This window comes from Zonotrichia albicollis, chromosome 6, assembly GCF_047830755.1.
Source record: "Zonotrichia albicollis isolate bZonAlb1 chromosome 6, bZonAlb1.hap1, whole genome shotgun sequence".
NCBI lineage: Eukaryota > Metazoa > Chordata > Aves > Passeriformes > Passerellidae > Zonotrichia > Zonotrichia albicollis.
The window spans coordinates 34,526,529-34,542,238 of NC_133824.1; the positions used below are offsets into that span (position 1 = coordinate 34,526,529).

The window sequence follows — 15,710 nt, forward strand, 5'->3', positions numbered from 1 at the left end:
AGCCTACATCTGACATATATTGCAAGACATCATCAAATTCAGTATTTTCTAGAATGAGATGTAGTTAAAAAACCATACTTTACTGAATTAACATGGTGTGTGAGGAAAAAATGAGGATGCACCTTTAATCTTAACACATTTGTTCTACATAATTGAGAATTCTTGTGTATTAAGGTAGTGTTTGTGAAGAACCGTATCACAGCCAGATGTGTTCATAGGTTAATAGTCACCTCCTTCACCGTAGGGTTACCAGCAACCTTAAGGAGAAAGGCAGAAGGGGGAGTGACAGTGCTTTCATGGAGCTGGCTGCAAAATAGATTGCAAGCAGGGAATTTTAAAGAGATTGAAAGATACTGTGGAATAAATAGGATATGAAAACCTTAATATGCGTCAGGATTTTTTCACAATAGTTGCTGTAAAGACAGTTTCTCTTTTGGGAAAACTCACAGCTGTGGAAGCATTTGTAACAGTATCAAGAACATTTTTTCTAAAGTAGTAATGTCTTGCAGCATACGTTCATCAGATCTTGTTAGATAACTAGACTCAGGCAGGCAGTATTTTACTGAGGAGGCCCAGAAAAAGCATTTACAGCTGAATGGATGTTAGAAATCTGTAGGTGGCATTTTCCTTCTGGCTGAATCAGCTGAGTGGTAGAAAAGTTGTTGTACCTTAACAAAGTCTATAAGGGCTCTCATAACAGACAGTGAACTTGATTTGTGGGTGGATAATTGTACCATGCCAAATTTCACTTTGGGTAATTCAGGTGAGTCTATTCGGCTTTATTTGGGGTTTTCAATGTTCTCCTTTGCTTCCCTTTCTATGAAGCTTTCCAGCATTCCTTTGGGTTCCTATGGGCACCCTCCAGTAGTGGGTTTGCCATAGCAAACAAAATAATAATTATTAATTTTATTAAGTTTGTAAACATAACCTAGGCCCTATGTAGACACTGGTGGTATAAACCTAGCTTTGAAATAACTGCTTAAATATAAATGGTGAGGTGGAGAATCTCCAACTACTAAGGAAGGTGACAAAAGCCTTGCATTTTTCTGATAGTGTCCATTAAAGGGCATTGTTCTCCTGTGGTTACAGGCCCATATGTATTGTATTCACTGCTCTATAAACATGCATACAAAATACAAACACCACCAGAGGATTATAATATAATTAGAAGAATCTTTGTGTACCTGTTTGATTCATGTAGAATCTGTTTCCACTCATTGATTCAGACAGAATTCGCTGAGCTGCCTCCTGAGGATGAATAACAAAATTCATGTTTCAGGAACCAGTGTTTCATGTAACTAAGAAATGATTTTAAAAGAGGCTGAATGAAGAGCTGATGACAGAAAAATGGAAATCCAGGTGACAAAAACCTTTAGTGTATATAAGCTGGATTCTGCTGCCTTCAGCTAAAGTTTTAGTGTTCAGTCTTTGTTAAAAACTAGATTGCTTTCTCCTAAGAGAGAAAATTTTCCCATTCTCCTTTCAGTGACACTTGAGTTTAGTGCTTCCAGCTAAATAGCTAATTGCTTTTCTCAAAATAATAAAACATGCATTGGCTAAAGACAGGCTTTACTGACAAAGAAGACAGGAAGAATGGGCTTGTTATTAAAATTTCATATGGAATCATTATAAAGAATATGTATAGATTTATAATTTATTTATATGCTTACTTCTAAGCTAAAGTATTGCAACTAACCTTTACTTGGGTTTGAACTGGGAAAAAAATACTGATGTATTTTCTTTTTGAAAATCTTTGCAGTCTCATGGCAAGTGTTTTTTTTCCTTTTCTATGTTCTTTCAATTTTTCTCAAAATCACATGGTGCTTCCTTCAGTTCTCAAACAAAAAGTTTGAGCATTTTTTTTTAAAAAACATCTCTCAGCAGGACTTTCACTTCAAATACTATAATTTCTGCTGTGACTCACTGTGTTCAGCTTTGCTAAACATAGCTAACACAGTAATCCTGGGGCTGGAAACCATGTCCTAAGGCAAGGAGCTGGCTTTGATGCCTCCAAGCTGCTCCAGCCCAGTCATCTTGACTAGACAATTTCCAGTGTAATTAGGCTGCACCCTAAGCTGGGTGACCTAGAAACCAGGACTGATGGAAGCACATATAGTGCCAAATCTCCATGCCTAAATGGGTGATGCCTACTGGAGTCCTTATGATACAAAGTTCATCCTCAGTAAAAAGAGAATCATGTTACTGGCTGCAAACTAATTAAACTGGAAATTCCTATTCTTTTTAGGTACTATCTTATGTTTCACTGAATTGACAGTAGAATTCACTGTGGTTCAGAAATCTAAAATATGATCTATGCCTCCCTTAAAATTCAGGGTAATACATTTGTCAGTCCTTAAGTGACTGAATCTGGCACTATGACATGAATTATATGCCTGTGGTTAAGAAAATATTCAGAATACATTCCTCAAGCAACAAGGTAACTTCTAGCTCAGCTTTGATAAAATACATCATGCCATTCAGTTTTCATACTCCTATGAGCTAGCATTCTCTCTATATCTGCAGATTACTTATATAGTCTTCATCGCTTTAGCATTTTGGTGCTATGAGATATGCACATTATAATATACAAAACCTTAAAGAGTAACTTCTTGTCTAGAGAATTAATGGGAATTCCAGATAGAGATTAATAGTTCTTACAGGCTGAGTGGCTCAAGTGACTTTAAACAGGGTGTAGAGCTGGCTGCTGATTCAAATTCAGCCTGGCTGAGTGGTTTCCAGTATTCTTCCTTTGACAAGTGAGGAACAGGACTGGCTGCTGTGAAAGCAACAGGGGTGAAAAGTCAAAAAGTTACTGGGACTTGGCATGAGGGAGCCAAGATTTAGCAAAAGAGGCTGCAGGGAGTTTCAGATGAAAGTGAGAATTATGGTGTGGATGGCAGTCACTGGTGACCTTCTGGGCTGGGGCAGCAAGGTGTTGTATAAGCCCCCTCTGGGCCAATAGGTCTGGACAGGGGGAGCTGGAATGGATGCAGCAAGGCACTGTGTGGTCAATTTGAGGTGCACAAGCAGAGTGGTATGTGGGGAGTTAATATAAAACCTTCCTAACATACTGCTGGCTTACTGCCAGCAATATTAAATCCTTGCCTTTCTGCTCACGATATACACTCAGGATAAAATTTATGAACACATTGCTGAGAAAAGAGTCCCTGATCCCCACACAAGCTGTACATTTCTTTTGGCATCTTAGTTTCTTTCAGTGCTTAATCCCTCTTCACCTCCCCTGTCTTTATCTGCAGTCTTTTCAGCAGCTGAAAGAATATGGTTCCTAATACTTTAAATGAAGAAACACATTTACATTTTGGTGTAAATTTAGTTTTGTTTGCTTTTCCCCCACTTTTTTTTTTGTTGGCTCTTTTTTTCAGTGAGATGTCATCACCTCTTGGATTTTAGATTATAAAATGCAAGGAGGTTTTTGTGTGACTTGAGGAAGGATGAAATGTGTGTTGACAAAACTGTACTATGAAATTGGAGATTGCAAGAGTTTGTTTAACATTTTTACTCACATGTTTCTCATGGCTGTTTTTATATTCAGTTCCAGATACATATATAGCCTTTGTGCTTTTCATCATGCACATTGTGATATTATCAATTTCAAACATCAGAAAAAACAATTATCTTTTATAAAAAATTTAAATTGTGAAATTGTGCACAGTAAGTGCACACCTACACACTGAAGTGTTTTACCTGTACATTTTTAAAAATTGAGACAATTTTATTAATTTCAGTGCTGCCTTCAGGACTAAAAAGAATTTTAAAATGATATGCAGAGGCAACCAGTCCTATCTTCTCAAAAGTCCAAGGGAGATAATAATGGCTGAGCTGCAGCCACTCAATGCTGGGACACCCCTTGGCTTCCCTGAGGCACTGGGAGCAGTGGATGGAGACTACCATCAGCTGGCCATGGGAAATGTTCCCACACACAGTCATAGGATCAGAACATGTTTTTCTTCTAACCTAGATGTGAGGGAAGCCTGATGCATACTACACGTTTTGGGAAATGCAAAGAGGGATGCAGGAAAGACAGACAAAACACTATGTATGTGTATAGGTGGACTCGCATAAGTTGACAGGTGGAAAATCAGCGTTACAGCTGGCTACTTCCAGCTTTGACAACATATAAAGATGGAATGGAGTGGGCTTCAGAAGGATTTTTATTTTTCTAATTTCACATGGACAACAACATGAATTTGAGCTTGCTGATAATCACATCTTTCTAACGAAAATGTGCAGAGTGAAAAGATGAGATGATATTATTTTGAGCTTGTTAAATATTTGCCCAAGCAACCAGCAGACCTTTGAGTCAGCTTGGTGTCCCAGAGATGTCATGAAGGTCCTTTACAGGTATTAGGTCATTTTTCGATGGATGAGAAGGTAAGACTAGAATCTAAAATACTTTCTTTTGAAACACTCACCCAGCTCTAACTGAGGGCAGGTTGTGTAAGGAAGGTTTGCTCTACTTCCATTCTGTAAGTAGTAGTCTTTATCTTCACCCCGAACAGTCAGCCCTTATCCTCCATGAATGCTACATGAGCTTAAAAAAGCATTTTAAAAAGTATTTGTTTATTATTTATATACACATGTATATACTTTCCATCCCATGAGAATGACCTGCAAATAGTAGATCAAAATATGAGAGCATGTTGGAACATGTTTGAGCTGAAGCTATGGGTATGCTTCAGAGACATGACAAAGTTTCTCATTTATAGAGTTCCTTTCATAACATAAAATTAACAATTTATATGGTTGATATTGATTTATACAAAATGATGGGCTTAAAGCTTATTGTGATCATGCAAGATTGAGATGTTTCATGCAGAATAAAAAGTTTTGGGAAAATGATTTCAGTGCTGAGCAACAGTCTTAAATATATTCTAGTTGTTAGGGCCAAGTGAGTGAATTAAATAGGGAGCAGCATTATACGATTCTAGAAATCTATGCTGCAGTTGTGTGGTTGCAGCTCTGTTCTGCTCATCTTAAAAAGTATATAATAGAAATAGAAAAGATTTGGAAAATGGTTGGGATTTGTTTTCAAATGATGAGTGACTGTGAGTCCATGATTTCTTTGAGCCTGGAAAAGATGCGACTTGAGGTCTTTGAAACCATGAGTGTCACAGAGATGGTGAACACAGGCCAGTTTGCCTTGTCTTCCAAGGGATAATCTAAGAGTTGTCTTACTGATAGACCAGTGTTAGGTTCCAAACTCTCCAATGAAAGCAGTTCTTCATTTGATGGAGATGTAAACTTTGTAAACAAAACTCTATTCAGATGTGAGAAACAATCTTCCTTATTTCTTCTACCTTTACCTTCTCTGTGACTTTGGCCATTATATAAAAGACTAGGCTGGGAGCTGATAGCTCCCAGCTGGCTTGCTGAAGTGATTTCTCTGGAGCAGCAAGGACTCAGTAGTAAAAAAACCCAAAACTAACCCAAAAAAATCTATCAGGCCACACTTCCCTTTAAAATGGACTGAAAGCAACTAAAGCTAATTGACTAGCCACTACAACTCACATTGCTAAGTTCAAGAGTGCTGTTCAGACACAATAGATCTCATATTTGTTAGTCCAGGAAGACAGGAATGGGATGAATTCTTTGTAGCTGTTGTTTCATACACTACTCCTTAGGCAATGAGAGTTTTATTGCTGAGACTGCTGACACTAGATCAGATCTTTGGGAAAAAAACCCCAAAACCTACAAACATTTTATTTTGTGAATTATTACAGTTGTGGAATGAATCCCTGCTGCTGTCTTGAGTAAGCTGGGGCTGACTAATGTCTGCAGCCACAAGGAAGGAAGGTTTTGTAATCTACACTCTCTCTCAGAAGACACAATTCCAACTGCCATACTAAATCACAGGGAACGTTGCTTCTTGTCGAAAGTCTGAGATTAAGGCAACAACAATTTCCTTTTCTTAACTCTGTTTCTTGTTCTTTGTCCATCTGTCTTTAAACAAACAGGCAAGCAAAACCAAGTAAAGCTGAAGCAAAATAAATAAAAAAACAACAAAACCTTTCCAGATGATCTTCTCCAGACCAACACTGCATTTTAGAAGTGTCTTTTTCTAGGATCTTGAATGGAATGAAATTTTACAAAAAGACACTTCATGCAAAAAATCTGTGTCTAATGGTTGTCGCTCATAGCCCATTTTAAGACAAGGCTGAAGAGACTGATATTTTACTCTTCAAAAAACAGGACCACTGTTTTTAGCATTTGTATAAGATCATCTTTAGTTGTACAAAGCTGTAAAGTGTTGATGAGAATTGATACTACTCAGTGGAGGGTGGCAGAAAGGGGCCCTGACCTCCCAAGGCTCCTGTCACCTCAGCCACCTTCTGCTGAGGTTTTCTCTATGAATTTCTGCCATCCTTCTTCAGGCATGAGGAGGTATTGGTTAGTCTTCTGTAGTGCACAAACAATCAGGAATAAATTAGCTTTCCACAGCAAATAAAATTCAATTGTTTCTCTCCAAAGAGCAAAACCAATGCATTTTTTGAGTTATCATTTTAGTTACCATAAAGTCAGCTTTCTGGCTGTTTTATTCATAAGTCATGCACAGCAAACAGCCACGCTGCTCTGCAGTCACGTTTGTCCTCAACTACACCGTAAGCCCTTTCCTTCAATTCTCCCAGCCCCTGCGATTACTGGTGCAAGCCTTCTTGTAACAAGAACAAGAGAAAAACTAGATCAGAGTAACAGTAAGCATTTTAACCACAGCACTCCCTAAACCAAACGCTTCTCAGTCACATGAAACCCATTCATATTGCAGGTGATCTTAGCAACGGTGGGGTGGCACCAACAACAGCAATGAGAGAACAAGGCAACTTGTCTAGACAGGTGCCTTTTCAGAGCACACTGCTCTTCTACTTTGCTTTCACAGACCCACACCTTAACTTGGAAACTGGTCACACCTTGCAATATACATGGGGTTGTTGTAAAGGGACCTTTATTCCTGAAGGCCTCTGTATTTCTCGGATTATGAACATTTTTGCAGCACTGTTGGACATGGAGGTCTTACAGAAGCTGAGGTCACATTTTGCTGGATGGTTTATGGACTCTTGTAAAAAACATACATATACAGACTTAAACGTGAGTTTATGGTTTTTGATTATAAAAAAGACTATTATTACAGACTGTATTTTGTTAGACTCTCCTGATAACAAGAAAAATGGACAATTTTGCAATACACAAGCCTTTTTTTTCATTAGAACAAAAGCAATGAACTTCAGAGAGCAAGCTGGGATCAGTGACTCTAACGTAATTTAATTATGCTAATCAGATTGAGAATTGGAGGGAAAAAGTGACTGGTATTCATGTAAGGAAAGGTCCTAGCAAAGAGAGATGTGAGAATATTGTTAACCTCAAGGGGGAGAGAGAGGAAGATAATTATCACCTCAGGAGATGGGTCATGGGGTAAATTCCAATCTGCACTACACATCCATGTATTTAAAACCAATATCTAGAGAAAATATTTATAGTCAAAACAAGTTAAGGGAAAAAAAGGTGCAAATATAGGAAGTAACCCATTCTTTTTCTCTATCTTCCTCTGCTCTAACTTTCTGTAGGAAATTGCCTCTATCACAGCTCCTGATACACATCAATCTTTAAGAGAGGAAATATGGCCTGATGAGGTGAGGTAGCTTAACTCCAGGTGCCCTGTGAATAAATCAGCAACAGAGTTAGGAGCTGTGACCTCTCTCATCCTGATGAACCTTCCAGACATAACTCCTCACTCCTGTTGGAGGCTGAAGTTGGATCTCAGTTGAAGGGTTTTTTTCCCTCTATGTTATTTGCTGTGTCTGAAAATGTTGTTTTATTAGGCAGCTTTGCTTCCAGGAGAGAATAAAAAGCTGAAATAAAGATTGAAGAATAAAATCCACCTCTGAACTTTGGAACAGCATGAAAATGAAAGCTGTCGGGAAGAATGTCTGCCTTTTAAATCACTCAACTTGGACAATAAGCAAACAGCTGGGTCTGGTGGAGCAGGTTCGCTCTCTGGAGGGAAATAGTTTACATAGGATGAGCATTTATATTTCCCCTTTATTGTCTGATTGAATGCGTAATAAAAGACAGTCCAAGCGAGAGAGAGATCATTAGCATCTGTTAATATAGGAGGATTTAATAATTTGACATTCCTGGCCAAAAGATGGGATGGAAAATTGGAGAGAAAGTAAAAAAGATAAATTAAAAATTATGTCTTCCCTAACTTTCATTACATTATTAAAGCTCTTTCCATCTGATCTCAAACGCCATGTGGATGGGTCAATTTGCAGATTGCTGTGGACATCCTAATGTTCATGTAGGCACTTCAAGACAAGCTGTCATAAATAGTTAAGTTGCCCTGGGAGCAGTGCCAAAATGCATTTCAGTGATGACTGCAGAGATGCCTGCTAAAAAGCAAACAGCACATTAGCAGCCCTCAGAGTTATTGTGCAAATGGAGTGTGAAATTCCGGTCCATTGCTCTGCACTATAACTTTTTGTCTCCCTGATAATGATTAAGAGAAGCTTTGCTTGATTTGATGGTGGGTGGAAAGAAGGGTGTGAAAAATGGAAAAAGTCTCCTTTGGATGTTTCACTTGACCTTCAGGAAACTCCAAGGGAGGGTTGGTTGCCTGATCTACACACAGAGGAATTAACTGGATGTGTTTGTTCTAAAATCTGGTGCTGAATTAAGAAGCCCAGGGATGCATGATGTGGAATCACCATAAAATAAAATGTCCCGAGCAGTTATTAAATATTTAAAAAGCAATCTGAACCTAACTGTTGGTTGAAATGAATGAAGGGGGAAAGATCATACTGTAGCCTTTGGGAAGAAACGCTATACTTAAAACCCACAAGATCAGAACTGATTTGTGGTTCTGTGTTAATTTACTGGAAATGATTTTTTTTGCACTTTCATTATTATTATTAATGGTTACACTTCATACTTTCAGACCATCTTACATCTCAAAGTATTTCAAATAATTGAGCCTCCTAGTCATGGAATGATTACTGCTGGTGGAGCACAAAGTGCAGTGCCTTAAAAGGTGGGTAAGTATCATCCCATTTTACTTCTGAGATGTAGAGGGATGTAGCGATTTGTCAGGTCTCGCTTTGGTGGCAGATGCAGGGTCAGAACATAAATTTTCTGACCTGTAGCTCCACTTAACTGTGCTACCTGTCCAAAGCATTTGTTTCATCTGTCTACTGCTACCAACTGATAGGCACAAAAGTAACGGCCTGAGAAAATGACCCCAAGATTGCTGAAATCAGTGGCAGTGCTTTGAAGGAGCTTTAGAGCAGCCTTCAAATTTGATCTTTAACTTCATGTGCATTTTATGTTCTGCTTTTCAAACACAGGCACCCTTTAGGTTTTAAACAATGAATGCCTCCAAAATTGTGAATTACCTTTGAAACCTCAGAGCCCAACCAGAGAAAGCAGGGGTTTAGTCTGCTTAAGCACTAGGCTAAACTTCTTCCTGTAATTGTTTTTTGTGTTATGCAGTGGATAAAATATATTATGGTGTTCAAACACACCTTAATATATTTTATCCACTGCATGACACAAAAAACAATTACAGATCAAATTTTAAGGCTGTCCAAACACATTGGGCCAAGCCGTAGTTCTTCCAAAGAACAGATTCAGGCAAAGCATTTGTGGATTTGTCACTACCCCAGTTTTTACACAAAACAGGATGAATGCCTTTGATTTGCAGTGAAAAGCTTTCATCAGTCACCATTTGTTACTGAAGAAAAGAAAATAAATAGAAAACAAAGCTTAATCAGTAACTGAAAACTAGCCGGGAAAAGTTTGCTTGTGGAACTTATGACATCCTGTGTAGTTTTCAACAGTTGCTGCAAGTTTTACTAGATTTAGAGGCTAGATTAGCTACCTCTGGGGAGAGAAGATAAGACTTTCTTTCTGCCACTTGAACAGTTATGCTAAGTACTATGTAAGAAGTCCATGAAAGCTTTAGTGAGGCCTTGAGAGTATGCTATGATCAATTAACTAGATCAGTCTAATCCCCAAATTAAAGACATTATCCAGGCATCACAGAAGGCAAGGAAACTACACCAAATTGGAGTCACATCCTATCTAAAGGAGAAGAAACAAAGTAAGAAAAAGAAGAGATTAATTATATACTCACTGCTAAATCTGAAGCTATACATTTCCAACTTAAAATTGCAGCTCTATTGTATTGGAAAGCTCCATAGTGGTTAATAATAAAAGTATTAGTTTTCCTACTGCTTGTCAAGAATGAGAAAAATGAAAAATACCAAACCAAAAGCCCTCAAGAATACTGAGTGTCATATATTGTGTTTCAGTCACTGTAGGGACCAACATACGGATGCCTGTGGCTTGTGTCTGTTCTCAGCTGACAGATATAGGCTGATACTTGCTTTCCATCATAAGACAGTGCCTGGAGAAGCCAGTTGAAACATGGGTGACTTTGGCTGCACACTTACACACATGGGACACAGCAGCACATACTGGGATATGGAGAGAGTCTGCTTGGCCTTGCTGACCGGCCTTTGGCTCTGAGGGTCCGATGTAAGTGAATAGTCCTAGGCTTGCTGAGCTCAGCGTCTGAGACCTCTTTGTTTCAGAGTGACTTTCCTTGGTTCAAGTTAAACTATTCCTGTTGTACAAACGAGATAGATGGCAGAAGCACCAGCATTTTACCAAAGTCAAATCCATGTATACATGCACAGAAGATTGGAGTAAGCTTCTTTACTCTGAAGTTCATAGCACCTCAATTATTCCCAGTATGGATTTTTTCCTACAGTGAGTATATAAAGAACACCAGCTGAGGATAATGGGCATTTGGAACAAGGGAGTAGCTTTGGGCAAACACTGTAGAATTAAGAATTTGTTTGAGAAATTTAGTCTCCTTCTGTATTTGCAGATTATTCATGAACAGACTTTGTTCGAATCTGCAGAGCTGGTCAAACAGAATTTGCCAAATCCTAGGCTCTCTCAGCAGTGTCCTTGACCTGGTTTGGGGAGTATATTTGTGCCTAAAAATATCCAGCTAATATCACAAGGGAATATAAAGGAGAATAATGAAATAGGATGGCTTTCCAATGAATTTTCAGTTCTGAACCAGACTTGTCATCAAATACTTTAGCTGCTGTTCACCTGACTAGATGAGCAAGCTCCCTGCCTCATGGGAGGCTGAAATAAGTGTTTTGACTTTGCTACCTAGATTACCTCCAAAGCTTTATGAATAGGAAAAATGTGAACACAGGTGAATCCAACCAGAATTTTAGTTGTTGTCAATATATTTTCATCTCTGAACTGACTTCCTTCTTACCTATGTCTTGGAAAAAATTCAGTGGCTTGTTTACACAATTTAGTTTCTTGGCTACTAAAGAGTGTCGGTCACAGATGTTGACTTTTATTTTTTTCACAAACCCACCCAGTGTTTTCAAGTCAGTTGCATAAATGTGATAGAAACAGGTTCATGTGTATACCCATAACCTTTTCTTTCTAGAAATAGCTTTTTGAGCATAAAAAACTATGTGAGTAGTTAATAAGTCCTATGCAAGTAGTCCACAGATCCTAAAAAAAAGGGAATAATAGATTTTATTCAATGTTTCCAAACGCTTTTTAAGTGTCTATTTTGTACTCTCTGTTCAGTATATTTTTTTCATATATGCACTGCAAATCAGAAGAGAGATCTGAGAGTAAAACATCAACCCTATTAATTATTAACAGTTATGTTATGTGATTAGTATAAATAATAACCAAGTTCTATTGAACTTTTACCAACTGGTGTGCAAAGACCCTGGGGATGATAAAACTGCTACAAAGCACATTCAAATCCCAGCAAGGTCACATGTTTCAGCTTTTGGAGGCTCTGTTTCTAAAATGAACTGAATTTTATCCTGCATGCTGTGTGCAGTCTCAGCTAGATAAGGTCTGCAGAAGTGTTTCAAGAGTGAGTTCCTGGCAAGTGTATATGACATTTAAAGAGATATTTTCTATATCAGAAATTTACTGCATGACTCTTCAGGTAAACCTTTCTAATAGAATTTTCCTTACTCATCAATTTTGTCTATTCTAAACAATGAATCAAATTTGCTAAAATAATTTCACAAGGTCCCTTTAAGTCAATACAATTGTTTCATACATACTGATTTCTCACCCTCCTTCAGCCAAATTTACTAGAATGTGAGGAATGCTGTTGGAGGCTCAGGATTTCATAAATGCTCTGGACATAAGTAGGAAATGTGAAGACATTGTATCACTCTGAGTATTAGTAGCAGATAAATTTTGCATTTCATTATTACTACTTTTCTGAGCACTGCGTAATTAGAAAACAAATCAGATGGGAATTGCAAACAGTGACTTTAAATTCATCCCAACAATATTTATTTAGGAGCTAATAATTTTTGGCAGAAGCATGAGAAATTTTTTAATTCCAGGTGTTCGATGTAATGGTGGTGAATTTTGGTTTTTACTTGATGTTTATAATGCCTTAGCATAGCTGTTTTCTAAAGCTTTCTAGCATAGTAGCTTTCTAAAGCTTCTTTTAAATTTTTTAAAATTATTTTTGGACTGGTTGAAATATATCATACAGGAGAGTCCTCAGTGGGGTAAAATGCCAGATAATAAACCAGAGCTGAAATTGTTTTGTGTTACATATAAACTGGATGGGTTATGCCCTGTGCAGGTGGATAGACAATGGCCAAAGCTTTCAATTTTTAACATTATTATACATCATATAATGACTGTCATATATTCCACAACAGCTGATGAATACATTTGTGGTCTGGAAATCTGAAGACACTTGAGGAAAATGCTGCAGCTAGTGACAAACCTCCTGAGCATACTCTAACATACAGACAGCCTGAACCACTCAGCACTGGGGGTGGATTGCTACAGTGTGAGGAGAAAACAGGAAGAATAGATCAGGGTGTTATCTCCTTGGTTTTGGGACACAAGCAGACATATTGAGGAAAATGTTACAATGTAAGGTCACACCTTTTTTTAAGAGGTGAAGGAGTTATAGATAACCCAGCTAGAAGCATAGATCTTTCCTTAGTTTAGAGTTTCATCTAGTCATTGAATAGAAATCTTTCCAGCAGTGAATTTGTTTTTCTTTAAGAGAAAGCAACTCAACAAGTCTGTAAAGAAGAACAAAACTGTAAGTAAAGCAAAACTCAAACCAATTCTGACATCAAATGAAACATCACACTGGGCTTCTCCAGCACCCCTAATCGTGATCCTTCTGACATACCTCAAAATTGTAATTTCCAATATCTTGCATACCCCTGTTAGACTGAGAGGACTCCTGATCTCTGTGGTTTGCTCTTTTACCTCAACAAATTTTGCATCTGAAATGTTCTCTCCTTCTCTTGAATGAGAGAATTGTTTTGAGAGGAAAGTCAGGCACAGCTCATACAACTTGTGCTCTGGACACTTACTGGTGACCCACTGAATAATGGTGGGCTCATTTGTAACATGCATGGGACAGGAGAAGTCTCTTTTGGCCTCTCATGTCATGCTTTTTGTCCCAGGAACAGTTTATGTATGTCAGGGCACAAGATCTCTCCTGTTGTCCTGGGACTGTATAATCTCTCCTCTGTATTATTTTGGCTCTTCGTCTCTGTGTGAAGAAAAGAGGAAAAGAACAACTACACTGGAGGCAGGAGGCTGAAGATCTACCTGCAGCGGATCTGGTACTGACAGGAAAACAGATGATGATATCAAAATGTGCTCCCTGTCTGGTCTCTGCCTTTAGAACACTGTGGGCTCCTTTCCACAGCTTCTCAAAGAACATCTTCAGTACACTTGTTTTGAGTGATCCTCACAAGAGTTTTAAGTATCAATTTGTTTCTGATGAGATATTCTGTGTTTACTCCCTGTGTGGTTTTCCATAAGATCTATAGCTGGTTGATGTCAAGAACTATTACAATCACACACTCTCAAAGTGGCATAATGAGATTTTCTTCCTTTATCTGCAGTGTTCTTCTTCAACATTTTCCATAAAGACACTGTTTGTGATGAATTCATTCCTCTGATTGTGATGTAATTTGCATTTATATTGTAAGTTAGAATTTTGGAATAAAAGATTCTAGCTTTGTTTAAAACTTTGTGACTTAGAAAATCTCATACAGATAAGTACAGAAAAAAATGAAGCAGCATTTTGTTTAATTAAGTAGGATTTTTTCCTGTGCAGGTGAGTCCTTGGATATTGTAAAAATTCTTATCTAAATCTAATGTTTAGGTCACTTTTTAATACACAACTTGCTTGAAAGCTTAAAATAGACAAAAATTCATTTAAATAATTAAGGATATTTGCTGCCTGTGAATCTTGAATATAAATTACTACAAGCATCTATCTTCTGAGAAGTAAGCAATATATTGGACTTTGTTATTTTAATTTTCTTTTCCCAACTTCATTCATCATGCACCTGTCAGTGAAATCCATCTACTTTCCAGTCCATCAAATAAACTTGTAATAACATTTGGTTTTGACTGGTTTTGTATAACAACTTTCAGAACAAGATGGAAATTCAGTAAACATGAATTGTGAATCTGGTCCAAAATAGATGTTTCTTACTGTGAGGAAGCTGTTGTCAGTTTTTTCTGCCCCTAGCCAGTCATTCTTGCCCTGTGGCAGCAATGTCTTGCTTTTCCACCCCTCATTCCATTATTTTGGGGTGCTCAATAAATCTGATAACTAAAATGTTCCAAGTTAAAAAAAAAAGTTAGCTAGCAAAATATTGTTTTAAACACTTGAGTCATTTTGCAATTAGTGCTAGTATATAATGGAGTTCTTAATATCCTGGTCTGAAAATCAAAGGAATAAATGTCTTCGTGCTGAGAAGAAGGCCGAAACTGATGATTAAATGATTGGATAAAGATTATGGTTGGGTGCCAAAAGTCAGACTTGGTGTTGCATAGTACTGGCTTAGCATTAGACTTGAGAGCCTACAGGATGAAAGAAGAATTAATTCTTGTACCCATAACAATTTCAGTGTCTTCCCTAAGACTGAATGACTGGTAAAGTAGCTTTGGAGTGGTGGACATTTGCCTTCTAACATCATGGATTAACCCCAACAGTTCCTGTTGAAAAACAAAAATTAGGCAACCAGCAAGCAACCATCAGACAGTAAAATTCATTTGATATGATTTTATATCTATGATCCTCTATAGGTATGATTTGTTCATACAGGGCTGGAAGACTCCTTGCCCCATTTCAAATAAAGTTCCTTTATAAAGGTATCTGAAAGGAAAGCTCAGGCTGTTATCAGGTCACATCTGCCACACAGTAGCTCAGCTTAACAACTCTCAAAACAAGCCAGTAGGAATGTGTTAAATCTTGCTTATATAATAAGGCTTAATTTCTATGTGTCTGATGCTGTTTGACTTGGCTTGCATAGCTGGAATATTTCCTGGTTTACACATCCCTTTAGCTTGTCTTTTATTTTCCTTGCATTTTACGCAGATTCAAGTAGTCCTTTGTGAGGTAACAAAAAGTTTGAAAAAGTGCCTTAATATTTCGAAAACTGCATGTCAGGTAATGGAGATGGGAGTGCCTGCAGGAAGACTGTGTTCAAGGGAACCTGACTTTTACCACTGATTAGGAAAACATAGATTATTCTTGCAACATTTGCTCTCTAGAATCACAGGCAATTTAGCAGCATAGCTACATTTAGCAGAAGACATAATGGTCTTTCCTTTTAAGGCTTTGACACTGCCAG

The 15,710-nt window shown here is 37.8% G+C and overlaps 1 long non-coding RNA gene across 1 annotated transcript in view; it reads right to left on the bottom strand.

Moving 5' to 3' along the window:
- LOC141729253 (uncharacterized) overlaps positions 1-15,710 on the bottom strand; it is a 148,684-nt gene that overhangs the window by 40,818 nt on the left and 92,156 nt on the right. Inside the window, exon 2 of the long non-coding RNA XR_012580640.1 lies at positions 1,185-1,248. This is a non-coding gene — a long non-coding RNA (uncharacterized LOC141729253). The remainder of the gene's footprint in view (positions 1-1,184; positions 1,249-15,710) is intronic.